The following is an 18,582-nucleotide window of genomic DNA, read 5'->3' on the forward strand; positions in this document are numbered from 1 at the left end:
CAGCCACCCGCCTAAGCTTCATTCTCCAAACAACTTTATCAATAACAAAGCTGATTTATCTCATCTTTTGAGTCCTACAAGCTCAAATACTAGTAGAAGTCATCAGTAAATCTATCTGTGAATGGGCTTTTCTTTGTGAGAAGTTTTAAAATTACTAATTCAATCTCTTTATTTGTTTACCTCCATTCAAATTTTCTATTTCTTCTTGAATCAATGTTGGTAGTTTGCATCTTTATAGGAACTTTTCCATTTCATCTATGCTATCTAATTTGTTGGCATACAGTTGTTCATAGTATTTCCTTAAAATTCTTTTTGATTTCTGTAAGGTTGGTAGTAACATTCCCTCTTTCATACCACCTTTAGTAATTTGAATCTTCTATCTTTTTATCTTCATCAGTCTACTTAAAGCCTTGTCCATTTTGTTGATCTTTTTAAAGAGCCAATGTTTAGTCTCGTTGATTTTCTCTATTGGTTTTTTATTCTCTATTTCATGAAAGTCTGCTCTGATCTTTATTATTTCCTTCCTTCTGCTTTCTTTGGGTTTAGTTTCCTCTTCTTTTTCCAGTTCCTTAAGGTGAAAGGTTAGGTTATTTATCTTTCTTTTTTAAAATATAGATGTTTGGAGCTATACATTTCTCTCTAATCACTGCTTTAGCAGCACCCCATAAGTTTTGGTATATTGTATCTTTACTTTCAGTCATCTCAAAGTATTTTCTAATTTCCTTTGTGATTTATTCTTTGATCCATTAGTTATTTAGAAGTGTGTTATTTGATTTCCACATATTTGTGAGTTTCACAAATTTTTCCTGTTGTTGATTTCTAATTTCATTTCATTGTGATCAGAGAACATAAATTGTATGATTTCAATCCTTTAAAATTTATTGAGGCTTGTTATATGGCCCCACATATGGTCTATCCTGGAGAGTGTCCCCTGTGTACTTAAAAAGAATGTGTATTCACAATGTTCATTGCAGCACTATTTACAATAGCCAGGACATGGAAGCAACCTAAATGTCCATTGAAAGATGAATGGATAAAGAAGATGTGGCATATACATATACAATGGAATATTACTCAGCCAGAAAAAGGAATGAAATTGGGTTATTTGTAGTGCGTTGGATGGACCTAGAGTCTGTCATACAGAGTGAAGTAAGTCAGAAAGAGAAAAACAAATACCATATGCTAACTCATATATATGGAATCTAGAAACATAGTGGCAGGGCAGGAATAAAGATGCAGACATAGAGAACAGACTTGAGGACACGGGGGGAAGGAGAAGCTGGGACGAAGTGAGAGAGTAGCATTGACGTATATACACTACCAAATGTAAACTAGATAGCTAGTGGGAAGCTGCTGCATAGCACAGGGAGATCAGCTTGGTGCTTTGTGACCACCTAGAGGAGTGGGATAGGGAGGGTGGGAGGGAGGCTCAAGAGGGAGGGGAAATGAGGATATATGTATACATATAGCTGATTCATTTTGTTGTACAGCAGAAACTAACACAACATTGTAAAGCAATTATACTCCAATAAAGATGTAAAAAACAATGTGTATTCTTCTATTGTTGCATGGAGTGATCTAAAAAAATGTCTGCTAGTTCTAGTTGGTGTTGTTCAAATCTTCCATTTCCTTGTAGGTCTTCTATTTTTTCTAGCCATTATTGAACATGGGTTATTGAAGTCTCCAACTATTACCATTGATGGCTCATATATTTCTACTTTAACTCTGAATATTTCCTTCCTAGCCCTCTATCCATCTGCTATACTTGAAAACTATATTTAAACCTTAACACTCCACCACAGTTCATCCACCTCTGCTCCTTTTGTCCAAACACACACCAGAGGAAGGTACAAAAATTTGGAGATGGATAGTAGTAAACATGGAGGGGTCCCTGAGCTTGGGGTTATAAAGGATCAGCATAGTACACTACTGGCAGACTTAAAACATCAGTTCCAGTTAAATATGACTAAAGTCTAAATTCAGTTAAACTAGGAAACTTCAAGGCTCAGCGCTCTAAGTTGTATAGTAGAAATCACAGATGAGTATGATTTCATAGTCAATTGATTTTTGACAAGTGTGCCAAGACAACTTAATGAGGTAAAGAATAGTCTTTTCAACAAATGGAGCTCAGACAACTAGACATCCACATGTAAAAACAATTGAAATTAAATCTCTTCTTGACCTCATATGCAAAAATTAATTCAAAAAGGATCATAGTAAATGTAAGAGATAAAAATATAAAACTCTCAGAAGAAACCAAAGGAGTAAATCCTCATGACCTTGGGTTAGACAACATCTTCTTAGATATCACACCAAAAGCATAAGCAATGAAAGAAAAAATACATTAATTGGAATTCAAAAAAAAATTAAATTTCTGTGTTTCAACAGACACTATTAAGTGAGAAGACAACTCACATAAAGGGAGAAAATACTTGTAAATGATATATCTGATAGGGACTTGTAAATAAAGAACACTTGCAACTCAACAATAAAAAGACAATTAAATGAATTAAAACATGGGCAAAGAATATGAATAGGCATTTCTCCAAAGAAGATACTTGTAAATATTTATGTACCCAACATAGGAACACCTAAATATATAAAGCAAATATTAAAAGGAAAAAAGGAAATTGACAGTGACAATAATAATAGACAATAATAATAGGGGACTTTATTACTCCACTTACAGCAATGGATAGATCATATAGACAGAAAATCATTAAGGAAACATGGGCCTTAAATGACACATTAGATCAGATAGACTTATAAAGATGTATACAGAACCTTCCATCCCAAAACAGCAGAATACACATTTTTTATCAAGGGCACATGGCACACTCTCCATGATAGACCACGTTATACCACAAAACAACTCAATAAATTTAAGAAGATTGAAATCATATCAAGTACCTTTTCTGACCATGACAGTATGAAACTAGAAATCAACTACAAGAAGAAAACTGGAAAAAACACAAGTACATGGAGACTAAACAACATACTACTTAACAATCAATAGGCCAAAAATAAATCAAAGGGGAAATTAAAAAATACCTTGAGACAAATGAAATTGGAAATGCAACATTCCAGAATCTATGGAATGCAGCAGATGCAGCAAAAACAGTTCTAAGAGGAAAGTATAGAGCAATACAGGCCTACCTCAAGAAACAAGAAAAATCTCAAATAAAAAATCTAAGTTTAGACCTAAAAGAACTAGAAAAAGAAGAATGAACAAAGCCAAAATTAGTAAAAGGAAGGAAATAATAAAGGTCAGAGGGGAAATAAATGAAATAGAGACTAAAAAAATTGAAAAGATCGATGAAATTGAGAGCTGGTTCTTTGAAAAGATAAACAAAATTGACAAAAGTTTAGTCAGACCTATCAGAAAAAAAGAGGAAGAACTCAAATAAATAAAATCAGAAATGAAAGAGAAGTTACAACTGATACCACAGAAATACAAAGGATCATAAAAAACTACTAAAAACAATTATAAGCCAAAAAATTGGAAAACCTAGAAGAAATGGATAAATTCCTAGAAATATACAATCCTTCAAGACTGAATCAAGAAGAAGTAGATTATCTGAATAGACCAATAACTGGTAATGAAATTGAATCAGTAATCAAAAAACTCCCAACAAACAAAAGTCCAGGGCCAGGCAGCTTCACAGATGAATTTTACCAAACACTTCCTAAAGAACAATTAGTACCTATCCTTCTCAAATTACTCCAAAAAACTGAAGAGGAAAGAAAGCTTCCAAACTCATTCAAGGAGGCTAGCATTACCCTGTTACCAAAACCAGATGAAGACTCTACGAAAAAGGAAAATTACAGGCCAATATCCTTGATGAAATGGGTGCAAAAATCCTCAAAAAAATATTAGCAAACTGAATTCAACATTATATGAAAAGGATCACGTACCATGATCAAGTGGGATTTATCCCGGGCATGCAAGGATGGTTCAACATCAGCAAATGAATTAATGCAATACCCCACATTAACAAAATAAAGGATAAAAATCATGATCATCTCAACAGATGCAGAAAAAGCATTTGAAAAAATTCAACACACATTTATGATAAAAACTCTCAACCACCTGGGTATAGAGGGACCATACCTCAACATAATAAAGGCCATATGTGACATCCACAGCTAACATCATACTCAATGGTGAAAAGCTGAAAGCTTTTCCTCTAAGATCAGGAACAAGACAAGGACGCCCACTCTCATCACTCTTATTCAACACAGTATTGGAAGTTCTGACCACAGCAATTAGAAAGGAAAAATAAATAAAAGGCATTCATATTAGAAAGGAAGATGTAAAACTGTCACTATTTGCAGATGACATTATATTATATATAGGAAACCCTAAAGACTCCAAAAAAAACTAATAGAACTAATAAATGAATTTAGTAAAATTGTAGGATACAAAATTAATATACATAAATATCTTGCATTTCTATACACTAATAATGAACTATCAGAAAGAGAAATTAAGAAAACAATTCCATTTGCAATTGCAACAAAGAATAAAATTCCTAGGTATAAATTTAACCAAGGAGGTGAAAGAACAGTACTTAGAAAACTATAAGATGTATATGAAAGAAATTGAAGATGACACAAATAAATGGAAAGATATACTGTGCTCATGGATTGGAAGAATTAATATTGCTAAAATGCCCATACTACCCAAAGCAATATAGAGATTCAAGGCAAACCCTTTCAAATATCAGTGGTATTTTTCACAGAAGTGGAATAAATAATCCTAAAATTTATATGGAACCACAAAAGATCCTGAATAACCAAGGAAACTGTGAGAAAGAAGGACAAGACTGAGGCATCATGCCCCCTAACTTCAAATTATACTACAAAGCTATAGTAATCAAAACAGTATGGGTATTGGCACAAAATATAGACATATAGATCAATGGAACAGAATAGAGAGCCCAGAAATAAACCCTTGTACATATGGTCAATTAATCTACAGCAAAGGTGGCAAGAATATACAATGGGGAAAAAACCATCTCTTCAATAAATGGTGTCGGGAAAATTGGACAGCTACATATAAAATAATATATCCAGACCACTGTCCTACCCCATATACAAAAGTAAATTCAAAATGGATTAAAGACTTGAATGTAAGACCTGAAATCATAAAACTCCTAGAAGAAAGTATAGACAGCTCTGTTTTGCATCTGCCTCCTCATGCAAGGGCAACAAAAGCAAAAATAAACAAGTCGGGGGGACTTCCCTGGTGGCGCAGTGGTTGACAATCCACCTGCCAATGCAGGGGACACGGGTTTGAGCCCTAGTCTGGGAAGATCCCACATGCCGCGGAGCAGCTAGGCCTGTGCGCCACAACTACTGAGCCTGTGCTCTAGGGCCCACGAGCCACAACTAGTGAGTCTGCATGTCACAACTACTGAAGCCTGTATGCCTAGAGCCCATGCTTCACAACAAGAGAAGCCACCACAATGAGAAGCTCGTGCACCACAACGAAGAGTAACCACCGCTAGCCGCAACTAGAGGTAGCCAGCCCACAGCAACGAAGACCCAACACAGCCAAAAATAAATAAATAAATAAATTTATTTATTTTAAAAAATAAAAAAATAAACAAGTGGGACTACACCAAACTAAAAGCTTTTGTACAGCAAAGGAAACCAGCAACAAAATAAAAAAGCAACCTACTGAATGGGAGAAGATATCTACAAATCATATATCAAATAAGGAGTTAATATCCAAAATCTATAAAGAACTCATACAACTTAATATAAAATAACAAACAATCTGATTTTAAAAAATGCACAGAGGACTTAAACAGACATTTTTCCAAAGAAGACATATGGATGGCCAACAAGCACATGAAAAAATGCTCAATATCATTAATCATCAGGGAAATGCAAATCAAACCACACCTAACAAAAAGACAAAAAGTAACAAGTGTTGGTGAGGTTGTGCATAAAAAAGAACCCTTGTTCACTGCTGCTGGGAATGTAAATTGGTACAGCTACTATAGAAAATGATACAGAGATTCCTCAAAAAATTAAAAATAGAACTGCTATATTATCCAGCAATTACATTTCTGAATATTTACCCAAAGAAAACAAAAACACTAATTCAAAAAGATATATGTACCCCAATGTTCATAGCAGCATCATTAGCCAAGATATGGAAGTAAACTAAGTGTCCATTGATACCTGAATGGATAATGAAGATGTGTTATATATATACAATGGAATATTAGTCATAAAAAAATGAAATCTTGCCACTTGTGGTAACATGGATGGACCTAAGGGTATTATGCTAATGAAATAAGTCAGACACAGAAAGAGAAATACCATGTGATTTCACTTACACGTCAAATCTAAAGAACAAAACAAAGGGACAAACAAAAGAAAACAAAAACACATTCATAGATACAGAGAAGAAACTGCTGGTTGCCAGAGAGGAGGCTGGGAGTATAGGTGAAATAAGTAAAGGAGATTAAGGAACACAAACTTTCAGTTGTAAAATAAATAAGTCATGGGGATGTGTAATATACAGAATAGGCTGTATAGTCAATAATATTCTAATAACTTTAAATGGTGACAGATAGTAACTAGACTTATTATGGTGATCATCTCATAATGTATACAAATGTTGAATCACCATGTTGTATGCTTGAACATAAAGTGGTGCAGCCCCTTTGGGATATAGTTTTTTTGTTCCTCAAATAATTAAATATACAGTTACTATATGACACAGAAATTTTACTCTGAGGTATTTTCTCAAGAGAACTGAATGCATATGTCCGCGCAAAGACTTGTACATGGACCACAATGTTCATTGCAGCACAATTTACAATAGCCAGGATATGGAAGCAACCTAAGTGTCCATTGACAGATGAATGGATAAAGAAGATGTGGCACTTATATACAATGGAATATTACTCAGCCATAAAAAGAAAAGAAACTGAGTTATTTGTAGTGAGGTGGATGGACCTAGAGTCTGTCATACAGAGTGAAGTCAGAAAGAGAAAAACAAATACCGTATGCTTACACATATATATGGAATCTAAAAAAAAAAAAAAAAGGTTATGAAGAACCTAGGGGCAAGACAGGAATAAAGACGCAGACCTACTGGAGAATGGACTTGAGGACACGGGGAGGGGGAAGGGTAAGCTGGCACGAAGTGAGAGAGTGGCATGGACATATATACACTCCCAAATGTAAAATAGATAGCTAGTGGGAAGCAGCCGCATAGCACAGGGAGATCAGCTCGGTGCTTTGTGACCACCTAGGGGGTGGGATAGGGAAGGTGGGATGGAGATGCAAGAGGGAGGAGATATGAGGATATATGTATATATATATAGCTGATTCACTTTGTTATACAGCAGAAACTAACACACCATTGTAAAGCAATTATACACCAATAAAGATGTTTAAAAAAAAGACTTGTACATGAATGTTTATAGCAACATTATTCATAAAGCCAAAAATAGAAAAAAACCTGCATATCCTTCAACTGAAAAATGGATAAAGAAAATGTGGCATATCCATACAATGTAATATTATTTAGCCGTAGAAAGGAATAAAGTACTGATATATGCTACAACACGAATGAACCTTGAAAACATTATGCTAAGTGGAAGAAGCCAGACATAACATGCCACGCATATCGCATAATTCCATACAATCATAAAAAGCACTGAATTGCACACATTAAAATGCTGAACTTTATGTGAATTATATCTCAATAAAACTATTATTTTTAAATATGAATAAGATAACTTCCCTACTTTTAAGAAAGTGCCCTCAGGACAAACTCTTGTCACCTACCTGGGAGGAGATGCTTCTCCTGAATATCAGGGGAATGCCAGAACCCACTGAGCCAACTGTGTGTCCATCAGGACTCCTGGCCTATACACAGTAGACACTCAGAAATTCTTGTTGGACTAAACTGGTTTCTACCAAATTCTCTCAGCTTGTCTGTGGGAAACTCAGTCCCCTGCTGGATCACTCTGATCCTAGATACCTATCCTGTCTACCTGGATGATTACTACCTCAGAAGAAAATCTTTTTTCACTAACTGTCCTAGTGGATATGAGTCTGATTTGTTCTACCTCCAACCAAGCTCCATTTCTAACCATGCTGGGTAGATCTCTTTTCAGCTACCTGTCCAGTGAACTCAGATGGATGGAGAGGAAATATGGTCTTATACAAGAGCATGGAGTCCAAGCCCTCACAGTCTCCAGCTGAGATAAATAGCAAAACCTGGTCTCTCCTCTTTCTCCCCGCCCCCCTTTCCAACCTCACACCACAGAAAGAGTGATCTTTTGAAAAAATGTAAATTGCATCCTGCCTCTTTGTTGCTCTATTGCTAACAGGAATTGAATGTTTAATATCAAGTACATTTCTAAGCCCTTTATGTCTACTGACTCATTAAATCTTCCCAACAATAAATATTATTATTGTTCTTATTTTATAGATGAGCAAGGTAAGGCACAGAAAGGTTAAGTTGCTTATCCAAGATGATACATCCACAAAGTGGTTGGGGTGAGAAATTAACCCAGACAGCGTGGCTCCAGAGCCCTTGACCTCAGCACCACACCATCCCCCTCTCAATGGCTATTCATCCCACTGAGAGTAAAATCTTTACCATGGTTTTCAAGGCCCGAATTATGTGGCCCCTGCTTTCCTCATCTCTTAACACCAACCAGTACCTGGGATCACCACGCTCCACTCACACTAGTCTGATGTTAATTCCTAGTATGTGCTAAGCTCTGTCCCACCGCAGTGCCTTTGCACTTTCAGTTTTCTCTGTAATGCATCTCCTCTCCTCTCCCTCCGTCACGTGTCTGGTTGTTTAAATATTACCATGTCAGGGATGTTCCCTGATCGTCCTCTCTTGAGAAATATCCTCCTCTTCAGCTTTCCATCCTTAGACCATGCTCATGCAACTTCATCATTTCGTTCAGATCACTTTTCTCAGAGGGTTTACCAGGTTGTGAACTGCTTCCCCTGTTGGACTGTGGGATCTTTATTATTTTTTTAAACATCTTTATTGGAGTATAATTGCTTTACAAGGGTGTGTTAGTTTCTGCTTTACAGCAAATTGCATCAGTTATACACATACATATGTCCCCATATCTCTACCCTCTTGCATCTCCCTCTCTCCCACCCTCCCTATCTCACCCCATATGGTCACAAAGCACCGAGCTGATCTCCCTGTGCTATGCAGCTGCTTCCCATTAGCTATCTATTTTACGTTTGGTAGTGTATATATGTCCATGCCACTCTCTCACTTTGTCCCAGCTTACCCTTCCCCCTCCCCGTGTCCTCAAGTACATTCTCTAGTAGATCTGCATCTTTATTCCCGTCTTGCCCCTAGGTTCTTCATGACCATTTATTTTTTTTTAGATTCCATATATACGTGTTAGCATATGGTATTTGTTTTTCTCTTTCTGACTTACTTCACTCTGTAGGACAGTATCTAGATCCATCCAGCTCACTACAAATAACTCAGTTTTGTTCTTTTTTATGGCTGAGTAATATTCCATTGTATATATGTGCCACACCTTCTTTATCCATTGATCTGTTGATGGACACTTAGGTTGCTTCTATGTCCTGGCTATTGTAAATAGAGCTGCAATGAATATTTTGGTACATGACTCTTTTTTTTTAAATTTATTTATTTTATTTATTTATTTTTGGCTGCGTTGGATTTTCATCGCTGCATGTGGGCTTTCTCTAGTTGCGGCAAGCAGGGGCTACTCTTTGCGATGCACAGGCTTCTCATTGCTGTGGCTTTTCGTTGGGGAGCACGGGCTCTAGGCATGCGGGCTCAGTTGCTCCGCGGCATGTGGGATCTTCCCAGACCAGGGCTCAAACCCGTGTCCCCTGCATTGGCAGGCGGATTCTTAACCACTGCACCACCAGGGAAGTCCCGGTACATGACTCTTTTTGAATTATGGTTTTCTCAGTGTATATGCCCAGTAGTGGGATTGCTGGGTCATATGGTAGTTCTATTTTTAGTTTCTTAAGGAACCTCCATACTGTTCTCCATAGTGGCTGTATCAATTTACATTCCCACCAACAGTGCAAAAGTGTTCCCCTTTCTCCACACCCTCTCCAGCATTTATTGTTTGTAGATTTTTTGATGATGGCCAATCTGACCGGTGTGAGATGATATCGTATTGTAGTTTTGATTTGCATTTCTCTAATGTTTAATGATGTTGAGCATTCTTTCATCTGTTTGTTGGCAATCTGTATATCTTCTTTGGAGAAATGTCTACTTAGGTCTTCTGCTCATTTTTGAATTGGGTTGTTTGTTTTTTTGATATTGAGCTGCATGAGCTGCTTGTAAATTTTGGAGATTAATCCTTTGTCAGTTGCTTCCTTTGCAAATATTTTCTCCCATTCTGAGGGTTGTCTTTCCGTCTTGTTTCTGGTTTCCTTTGCTGTGCAAAACCTTTTAAGTTTCATTAAGTCCCATTTGTTTATTTTTGTTTTGATTTCCATTTCTCTAGGAGGTGGGTCAAAAAGGATCTTGCTGTGATTTATGTCATAGGGTGTTCTGCCTATGTTTTCCTCTAAGAGTTTGATAGTGTCTGGCCTTACGTTTAGGTCTTTAAACCATTTTGAGTGTATTTTTGTGTATGGTGTTAGGGAGTGTTCTAATTTCATTCTTTTACAGGTAGCTGTCCAGTTTTCCCAGCACCACTTATTGAAGAGGCGGGCTCTTCTGCACTGTATATTCTTGCCTCCTTTATCAAAGATAAGGTGACCATGTGTGCGTGGGTTTATCTCTGGGCTTTCTATCCTATTCCATTGATGTATATTTCTGTTTTTGGGCCAGTACCATACTGTATTGAATACTGTAGCTTTGTAGTATAGTCTGAAGTCAGGGAGCCTGATTCCTCCAGCTCCGTTTTTCTTTCTCAAGATTGCTTTGGCTATTCGGGATCTTTTGTGTTTCCATACGAATTGTGAAATTTCTTGTTCTAGTTCTGTGAAAAATGCCAGTGGTAATTTGATAGAGATTGCATTGAATCTGTAGATTGCTTTGGGTAGTACAGAATTTTCACAATGTTGATTCTTCCAATCCAAGAACATGGTGTATCTCTCCATCTATTTGTATCATCTTTAATTATTTTCTTCAGTGTCTTATAATTTTCTACATACAGGTCTTTTGTCTCCTTAGGTAGGTTTATTCCTAGGTATTTTATTCTTTTTGTTGCAGTGGTAAATGGGAGTGTTTTCTTAATTTCACTTTCAGATTTTTCATCATTAGTGTATAGGAATGCAAGAGATGTCTGTGCATTAATTTTGTATCCTGCTACTTCACCAGATTCATTGATTAGCTCTAGTAGTTTTCTGGTAGCATCTTTAGGATTCTCTATGTGTAGTATCATGTCATCTGCCAACAGTGACAGCTTTATTTCTTCTTTTCTGATTTGGATTCCTTTTATTTCTTTTTCTTCTCTGATTGCTGTGGCTAAAACTTCCAAAACTATTTTGAATAATAGTGGTGAGAGTGCACAACCTTGTCTTGTTCCTGAGCTTAGTGGAAATGGTTTCAGTTTTTCACCATTGAGGACAATGTTGGCTGTGGGTTTGTCATATATGGCCTTTATTATGTTGAGGAAAGTTCCCTCTATGCCTACTTTCTGGAGGGTTATTATCATACATGGGTGTTGAATTTTGTCAAAAGCTTTCTCTGCATCTATTGAGATGATCATATGGATTTTCTCCTTCAATTTGTTAATATGGTGTATCACATTAATTGATTTGCATGTATTGAAGAATCCTTGCATTCCTGGGATAAACCCCACTTGATCATGGTGTATGATCCTTTAATGTGCTGTTGGATTCTGTTTGCTAGTATTCTGTTGAGGATTTTTGCATCTATGTTTATCAGTGATATTGGCCTTTAGTTTTCTTTCTTTGTGACATCTTTGTCTGGTTTTGGTATCAGGGTGATGGTGGCCTCGAAGAATGTGTATGGGAGTGTTCCTCTCTCCGCTGTATTTTGGAAGAGTTTGAGAAGGATATGTGTTAGCTCTTCTCTAAATGTTTGATAGAATTCACCTGTTAAACCATCTGGTCCTGGGCTTTTGTTTGTTGGAAGATTTTTAATCACAGTTTCAATTTCAGTGCTTGTGATTGGTCTGTTCATATTTTATATTTCTTCCTGCTTCAGTCTCGGAAGGCTGTGCATTTCTAAGAATTTGTCCATTACTTCCAGGTTGTCCATTTTATTGGCATATAGTTGCCTGTAGTAATCTCTCATGATCCGTTGTATTTCTGCAGTGTCAGTTGTTACTTCTCCTTTTTCATTTCTAATTCTATTGATTTGAGTCTTCTCCCTTTTTTTCTTGATGAGTCTAGCTAATGGTTTATCAATTTTGTTTATCTTCTCAAAGAACCAGCTTTTAGTTTTATTGATCTTTGCTATCATTTCCTTCATTTCTTTTTCATTTATTTCTGTTCTGACCTTCATGATTTCTTTCCTTCTGCTAACTTTGGGGATTTTTTGTCTTCTTTCTCTAATTGCTTTAGGTGTAAGGTTAGGTTGTTTATTTGAGATGTTTCTTGTTTCTTAAGGTAGAATTGTATTGCTATTAACTTCCCTCTTAGAACTGCTTTTGCTGAATCCCGTAGGTTTTGGGTCATCGTGTTTTCATTGTCATTTGTTTCTAAGTATTTTTTGATTTCCTCTGTGATTTCTTCAATGATCTCTTGGTTATTAAGTAGTGTATTGTTCAGCTCCATGTGTTTGTATTTCTTACAGATTTTTTCCTGTAATTGATATCTAGTCTCATAGTGTTCTGGTCGGAAAAGATACTTGATAAGATTTCAATTTTCTTAAATTCCCCAAGGCTTGATTTGTGACCCAAGATATGATCTCTCCTGAAGAATGTTCCATGAGCACTTGAGAAGAAAGAGTATTCTGTTGTTTTTGGATGGAATGTCCTATAAATATCAATTAAGTCCATCTTGTTTAATGTATCATTTAAAGCTTGTGTTTCCTTTTTTATTTTCATTTTGGATGATCTGTCCATTGGTGAAAGTGGGGTGTTAAAGTTCCCTACTATGATTGTGTTACTGTTGATTTCCCCTTTTATGGCTGTTAGTATTTGCCTTATGTATTGAGGTGCTCCTTTGTTGGGTGCATAAATATTTACAATTGTTATATCTTCTTCTTGGATTGATCCCTTGATTATTATGTAGTGTCCTTCTTTGTCTCTTGTACTAATCTTTATTTTAAAGTCTATTTTTTCTGATATGAGAATTGCTACTCCAGCTTTCTTTTGATTTCCATTTGCATGGAATATCTTTTTCCATCCCCTCTATTTTAGTCTGTATGTGTCCCTAGGTCTAAAGTGGGTCTCTTGTAGACAGCATATATATGGGTCTTGTTTTTGTATCCATTCAGCCAGTCTATGTCTTTTGGTTGGAGAATTTAATCCATTTACATTTAAGGTAATTATCGATATGTATGTTCCTATTACCATTTTCTTAATTGTTTTGGGTTTGTTATTGTTGGTCTTTTCCTTCTCTGTGTTTCCTGACTAGAGAAGTTCCTTTAGCATTTGCTGTAAAGCTGGTTTTGTGGTGCTGAATTCTCTTAGCTTTTGCTTGTCTGTATAGCTTTTAATTTCTCCGTCAAATCTGAATGAGATCCTGGCTGGGTAGAGTGATCTTGGTTGTAGGTTTTTCTCCTTCATCACTTTAAATACGTCCTGCCACTCCCTTCTGGCTTGCAGAGTTTCTGCTGAAAGATCAGCTGTTAACCTTATGGGGATTCCCTTGTGTGTTATTTCTTGTTTTTCCCTTGCTGCTTTTAATATTTTTTCTTTGTATTTAATTTTTGATAGTTTGATTAATATGTGTCTTGGTGTGTTTCTCCTTGGATTTATCCTGTATGGACTCTCTGTGCTTCCTGGACTTGATTGACTACTTCCTTTCCCATATTAGGGAAGTTTTCAACTATAATCTCTTCAATTATTTTCTCAGTTCCTTTCTTTTTCTCTTCTTCTCCTGGGACCCCTATAATTCGAAATTTGGTGCATTTAATATTGTCTCATAGGTCTCTGAGACTCTCCTCAATTCTTTTCATTCCTTTTTCTTTATTCTGCTCTGTAGTAGTTATTTCCACTATTTTATCTTCCAGGTCACGTGTCCGTTTTTCTGCCTCAGTTATTCTGCTATTGATCCCTTCTAGAGAATTTTTAATTTCATTTATTGTGTTGTTCATCACTGTTTTTTTGCTCTTTAGTTCTTCTAGGTCCTTGCTAAACGTTTCTTGCATTTTGTCTATTCTATTTCCAAGATTTTGTATCATCTTTACTATCATTATTCTGAATTCTTTTTCAGGTAGACTGTCTATTTCCTCTTCATTTGTTAGGTCTGGTGGGGTTTTGCCTTGCTCCTTCATCTGTTGTGTGTTTCTCTGTCTTCTCAATTTGCTTAACTTACTGTGTTTGTGGTCTCCTTTTCACAGGTTGCAGATTCGTAGTTCCTTTTGTTTTTGGTGTCTGTCTCCAGTGGCTAAGATTGGTTCAGTGGGTTGTGTAGGCTGTGTTCTGGTGGATGAAGCTGGATCTTGTCTTTCTGGTGGGCAGGTCCATGTCTGGTTGTGTGTTTTGGGGTGTCTGTGGCCTTATTATGATTTTAGGCAGCCTCTCTGCTAATGGGTGGAGTTGTGTTCCTGTCTTGCTAGTTGTTTGGCATAGGGTGTCCAGCACTGTAGCTTGCTGGTCATTGAGTTGAGTTGGGTCTTGGAGTTGAGATGGAGATCTCTGGGAGATCTTCGCTGTTTGATATTACGTGTACCTGGGAGGTCTCTTGTGGACCAGTGTCCTGAACTTGGCTCTCCCACCTCAAAGGCACAGCCCTGATGCCTTGCTGGAGCACAAAGAGCCTGTCATCCACACGGCTCAAAATAAAAGGGAGAAAAAAAGAAAGACAGAACAAAGAAGATACAATAAAATAAAATAGAGTAAAATAAAATAAAATAAATTTATTAAAATAAAAAATAATTATTTTTAAAAAATTTTATAAGTAGTAAAAAAAAAAGAAAGAAAGAAAGAAAGAAGAGAACAACCAAACCAAAATACCAATCCACCAGTGATAACAAGTGCTAAAAACTATACTAAAAAAGAAAATAAAGAAAAAAAAAAGGACAGACAGAACCCTAGGACAACTGGCAAAAGCAAAGTTATACAGAGAAAATCACACACAGAATCATACACATACACATTCAGAAAAAGAGAAAAAGGGGAAAAATATATATATATCATTGCTCCCAAAGTCCACCTCCTCAATTTGGGATGATTCTTTATCTATTCAGGTATTCCACAGATGCAGGGTACATCAAGTTGATTGTGGAGGTTTCATCTGCTGCTCCTGAGGCTGCTGGGAGAGATTTCCCTTTCTCTTCTTTGTTTGCACAGCTCCTGGGGTTCAGCTTTGGATTTGGACCCGCCTCTGTGTGTAGGTCACCTGACGGCGTCTGTTCTTCGCTCAGACAGGACGGGGTTAAAGAAGCAGCTGATTCGGGGGCTCTGGCTCACTCATGCCGTGGGGAGGGAGGGGTACGGATGCTGGGCGAGCCTGTGGCATCAGAGGCCGGCATGACGTTGCAGCAGCCTGAGGCGTGCCGTGCGTTCTCCTGGGTAAGTTGTCCCTGGATCACGGGACCCTGGCAGTGGTGGGCTGCACAGGCTCCCGGGAGGGGCAGTGTGGTTAGTGACCTGTGGCTGCACACAGGCTTCTTGGTGGCGGCAGCAGCAGCCTTAGCATCTCATGCCAGTCTCTGGGGTCCGTGCTGATAGCCACAGCTCACGCCTGTCTCTGGAGCTGCTTTAAGCGGCGCTCTTAATCCCCTCTCCTCGGGCACCAGGAAACAAAGAGGCAAGAAAAAGTCTCTTGCCTCTTCGGCAGCTCCAGACTTTTTCCCGGACTCCCTCCCGGCTAGCCGTGGTGCACTAACCCCTTCAGGCTGTGTTCACGCCGCCAACCCCAGTCCTCTCCCTGTGATCCAACTGAAGCCCGAGCCTCAGCTCCCAACCCCGCCCGCCCCGGCGGGTGAGCAGACAAGCCTCTCGGGCTGGTGAGTGCTGGTCGGCACCAGTCCTCTGTGCGGGAATCTCTCCGCTTTGCCCTCCGCACCCCTGTTGCTGCACTCTCCTCTGTGGCTCTGAAGCTTCCCCCCTCCGCCACCCGCAGTCTCCGCCCGTGAAGGGGCTTCTAGTGTGTGGAAACCTTTCCTCCTTCACAGCTCCCTCCCACTGGTGCAGGTCCCGTCCCTATTGTTTTGTCTCTGTTTTTTCTTTTTTCTTTTGCCCTACCCAGGTACGTGGGGGAGTTTCTTCCGTTTTGGGAGGTCTGAGGTCTTCTGTCAGCATTCAGTAGGTGTTCTGTAGGAGTTGTTCCACATGTAGATGTATTTCTGATGTATTTGTGGGGAGGAAGGTGATCTCCATGTCTTACTCTTCCGCCATCTTGAAGCTCCTCCTAAAACTAGACTGTGGGATCTTGAAGACCAGAACTATCTTGTTGGTTCACCTGTCACCTAGCTCTCTATCTGTCACAATGTCATCACTTAATCAAAACTGGCTTAATGAAGATGAAGAGGACTTAATCCGTACCTTTGTTATAGGCCTTATCAACTTATATTGCCATTGTTTTGAATCCCTTAAAGTCAGACTCTACTTTGTTAATTTTTTTGCTCTTTGCATCTGGTATATAATAGTATTCAATATGCTTTAATATATATTGAATAAAGAGAATGAAAAAGGAGTGAGCCATTAAGGACTGGGATTTGTCGGGGAAGGCTTTACAGAGGAGGTATACTTGAATGACTTAATTCATTTGCCAAAAACATTTTTTCAAACATAAAAGACATGCATTTTTAAGGCTTCTTATGAAGCAAACATTTCTTGCTAAACAACATATCAATCATTCAAATGTGACTGAGAAAATACCATATGGATACTTTTATTGCAAAAAGCCATGGACTTAAGTTATAATGTGAACCTACAGAAAAAGATAATTTTGCCAAACATTTAATAGTGACAAGGTGTTAATGCCAGTTTCCAAAGCCTCAAAGTGGCAGACTAAATCTACACACACCTTCTGAACTGGACCAAGAGCCAACTGATTTAATTCTCAACAATTGTAGCTGCTGGGAATCAATTATTTTTCAATTCGAATGAGTGATCAAGAAGACAGAGATGAATGAAATCAGTTGTTGTGTAGGCTGTTCATTTTACTCAAGGTTAATTAACCTATATTTCATCATTCTTATAATACAGTGCTTAAGATAAATACCTCTGAAGTCAGAGTGCTGGATTAGAAGCCCAGCTCTATCATTTACCTGCTGTGTGACTTCAGACAAATTATTCTCTGAGCTTTGGTTTCCTGGCTTGTAAAATGGGGCTAATGATAGTACCTGCCTCAGTGAATGTAAAATGCTTCACACAGTGCCTGGCACACAGAAATTCTTCAGTAAGTGTTGTATGTTAATAGTAGTATTTTGGCTCATGTAGGGGAGGCAGCACTTAACTGGCTATCAAGAGATTTGAATTTTAGTACCAGTTCTGCCACTAATTAGTTGTAGGACTTTGGGAAAATCCTTTGGTCACTTTCTGTTCCAGCTTCCTCTTTGATAAAATGAGGGTGTTTACATGACTTTGTTTCAGGTATCTAGTGCTGCATAATAAACTAAAACATAGTGTCAACAGAACAATAATTCATTATTCTTGTGATTCTGTGGGTCGACTGGCAGCAACTGGGAAGTCCTTTTGCTCTATGTAGTATAGTTGATGTTACTCAAGTACCTGCATTCATCTGGGGGTTTGGCTAGGTCACTAACATGGAAAGTGGCCTTTCACCCTCTAGAGTCTCTCTCCTCGTGTCCTCTCCTCATTCCATAGTCTAACTCAAGTGTTTTTACAACAATGCTTCCAAGCTGGAGAGTTCCAAAAGGACAAGTACCAATGTGAAGGGTTTATCGAGTCTCTGTGTCATCTTGCTCATTGATGTTCCATTGATCCAAGCCAGTCAGATGGCCAAGCTCAAGTCAGTTTTGGAGAGAACTACACAAGGCCATGAATACTGGGAGGTGCGTTTCATTGGAGGCCACCAGTGTAACAGTCTGCTCCACCATGATTCCAGATTTTCTTCAGAGTCAGCATATGCCAATTTATCCAGCCTTTAGCATCTGAATTTCTTTCTATGCTTCTTTCCATTTTGTAATTTTGCTTCTCAACACACTATTGTTTCTGCAATGTGGAAGCCATCATAGGTCGAATTCTCATGTATTAAAAAAAAGAAGCTGTAAACAAGTTTCCCACTTTTATTTTTATTGTTGCTGTAGTTTTCCCTATCTGTTGATGTGGCCCCTAATTTTCCTAGATCCAATATACTTTAAAATGTTAATTTTCAATCACTTAACTTCTACATATGATTGCCCACCCACAAAAATGCAAGCACATTTTCTTTTTTTTAGTTAATTTTTTTATTGTAGTATACTTGATTTATAATGTTGTGTTAGTTTCTGCTACAAGCAAAATGAATCAACCATACATATACCTATATCCA

The sequence above is a fragment of the Balaenoptera physalus genome (genome assembly GCF_965194825.1).
Source record: "Balaenoptera physalus genome assembly, chromosome: X".
Lineage (NCBI taxonomy): Eukaryota > Metazoa > Chordata > Mammalia > Artiodactyla > Balaenopteridae > Balaenoptera > Balaenoptera physalus.